This window comes from Oxyura jamaicensis, chromosome 5 (assembly GCF_011077185.1).
Source record: "Oxyura jamaicensis isolate SHBP4307 breed ruddy duck chromosome 5, BPBGC_Ojam_1.0, whole genome shotgun sequence".
In the NCBI taxonomy this organism is placed as follows: domain Eukaryota; kingdom Metazoa; phylum Chordata; class Aves; order Anseriformes; family Anatidae; genus Oxyura; species Oxyura jamaicensis.
This window is the reverse complement of record NC_048897.1, coordinates 3,801,138-3,803,887: the sequence shown is the minus strand read 5'-3', so window position 1 is coordinate 3,803,887 and position 2,750 is coordinate 3,801,138. Positions and strand designations below refer to the sequence as shown.

Sequence of the window (2,750 nt, the reverse complement as noted above, 5' to 3'; positions counted from 1 at the left end):
GGGGGGGTGGAGCAGGGGCCTACGAAAGGGCTCAGGATTGGGAATCCCAAGCCAAGGTGTCTTGCTTCAACCCCGAGTTAGGATTCGCTGCTGTTTGAAGTGTCTTGAGAGATCTGTGGACGTGTCCAGCTGGTTCACATAGAGAGTTTTTTGCTTCCCAGGTTGGCTGGATCCCCTTGCTGGATGCTCTTCTCTGCTGCATCAGGCAGGGTGTCTTAATTCGGGGCTCTGGATTTGGGCAAAGAAACAGTGCAGTGCTAGGCCCTGTGCTGGATGTGGCCTCTCTGCGATGTGTGTGAGTAATGGTAGCAGAGGCACAAGAGCAGGATGACTGTACAGGAGAGAGAGCTGCACGTGACTTGCTGGAGTGAAAAACGTATTTGTAAAGGGATTAAATTAGTGCTGGGTACAAGAACGCCGCTTAGTGAAACAAATGACTCTACTTCTTCTCAGTGGCAGGAAAAGTGACACATCCCGGATAACCGGCGGTCCCCGCTCCTTTCTCAGTGTCCCTGCAGGGCGGATGGTGCCGGAGCCGGCTGAGGAACGAGGGCCAGCTCTGTCCTGCTGCATGGGAGGCCGGTGGCAGCAGTGGTGGTGGCAATGGTGGTGGCAGTGGTGGTGGTGGTGGCAGTGCTTCCCAGCTATGGAGCTTGCAGCAAAGCCTCTCCTCGGTGCTGCGAGAGCACGGCGGGAGGGAGCAGGCACGTGCGAGCTGCTGGAATGAGATCTCACCCAGACGTGGGACCATTTGTGAGGTATTCATGTGGCACAATGTTTTAGGAAATAGCGACAGTAACAATTGAACATCTCCAATTATTGGCTGCTCTTTTATCTTCGTTCTATTTCTCCTTTCTGTCTTTACATCTTTTGATTTCTTCCTGTCTTTAGCTCTGCGTCCTTATTTTCATTTTGGTTTACTGTTGCTTTTTTACTCGGGCATGTACTTGCTCCTTTAGGTTTCCTAAATTCTTTCTCTTTTATCTCTCTTGCGATCTGCCATAGAGTTTGGCCACCGTCCGTGTGATGGAGCAATGTAGCTGGGTTGTGGGTTGACTTGCGCTTGCATCACTGCAACCCTGAACCAGATTGCATCTGCAGTCATCTGACTGCATGCCTGGACTGATAAGTGGTGCTGTGGAAGCATGGGTCTCGGGGGCCTTGGCAAGGTACTTGTACACATCTGTGTGCATGTTGATGTGCGAGCACATTCAAAATGTCTGTGGGTTTGATCAGCACAGCTGTCTGGGTGCTCCTTTAGGCTCTGCAGCAGCTGGTGGGGAGCGAGAACAGGTCTGTGGGAAGACCAGGATGAACCCTGGAAATGGGGATATGCCTGTTCCCCAGGAATGTACGATGACCATAAGCAAGAGATCTAAAACCCCTCACTTGACCTTTGTATAATTCTTTCCCTTCCAGTGAGTCCCTTTCCCTGCTGCCTGTGACTCATCTTTGTCTAAATGTAGACTGTAAACCTCTCAGAGGACTGCCTTTCTTTCTGAACAAAACAGCATAAAAATGGCAATGCTGTTGAATAACCATTATTATTTTTTAACACAGTTTTTTGGTTTTGTTTTGTTTTGTTTTTTTGAGGAGCGCCTTGCTCTATTTGTGCTTCTCTGTCAAGGGATTTATTGGATCCCTGGGAGAACAGTGGGGCAGGTTCTCTCCTGACCCACAGCAAGAAGGTTTTTCAGACGAGGTCTGGGGAGCAGCACTACTGTGGGCAGCAGACAGTATGAGAGAAGACAGTGGGCTCTGACAGAGGCCAGCGGGTCTTTTCATAGCACCCCAAGTTCTGACCCCTTTGCGAGTGGCAGCATCCCCATGGTAAATGCAGCCTACATGGACAGCCAGTGCTTCTGCGGGCTGCCCAGTGCCCGTCTCCTTTCTTCCAGCCTCTTCCAGTTCACTGCTGTTCTCCACACTGTGGTGACCCTGGTGGTACCGTTCCCTTCCACCCCTCACATCGAGCTGATGCAGATCTCTTACTGAACCGGTTCCTTTTCTCTTTGCAGATGCTTTTGCAGTATCCCGTCCCCTCGTCATGCTGTCCTCTGGAAGACAGAAGAATGAGAATCAGCGGTGTGCCAGTATCCTGCGAACAGTTTGAGAACTACTGTGTGAAAACAAAAAGCAACCGTACAGTGTGAGCGCAGCAAGCGCGTGCTTCCCAACAACCTGCAGTCGCGCTGTGTTCCCCATGGGAACTGAAGCTGGGTTCTCCCTCTCGTTATCTGTGTTCCTCTCTGTTACCGTAACAAAGTTGTTGCTCTCCAGCTCCCACATGTTCATGCAGAAATGGAGATATTCTCCACGCAGATTAAACAAGGTCTACAAATTCAGGAAAGGCTTGTACAGAATAGAGGGAAAATGAAAAGTTTCTGGCAGTTTTGCACTCGTAATCAAGCCCTGTCTGTGGCCCTTGTCACATTGGGCAAACACTTGGTGAGGCCTCAGGGAATTTTCCCTGTGTAGAGTGCAGGATTTAGCCCTGGCAAAGGGCACTGGCCCAAAAGGGGTAGCAAGAGTGAGCTTTCTGGGGAAAAAATGGTGTTTTTTGTGTATGTATTTTTTGAGTGAAAAACCACTGTGTATGCATGTTTATGTAACAGATGTAAAAAGCATTTATTTTCATTAAACTAACAAAACCGGCAAACCTCCCAAAGCCTGTTTTCATCTTTTTTTTTGTGGTTTTGTTCCCCCATGCCCTTGGTGGCAACCCCGCACGCCCCAGGGGTGCCCCCCCC

At 49.9% G+C, this 2,750-nt stretch overlaps 1 long non-coding RNA gene across 1 annotated transcript; it reads left to right on the top strand.

Moving 5' to 3' along the window:
• The first annotated feature begins 30 nt into the window (after nt 1-30).
• LOC118168561 lies at nt 31-2,345 on the top strand. The gene is made up of 3 exons (XR_004751647.1): nt 31-758; nt 1,006-1,169; nt 2,019-2,345. It is a non-coding gene; the product is annotated as an uncharacterized LOC118168561 (long non-coding RNA).
• The last annotated feature ends 405 nt before the right edge of the window (nt 2,346-2,750 follow it).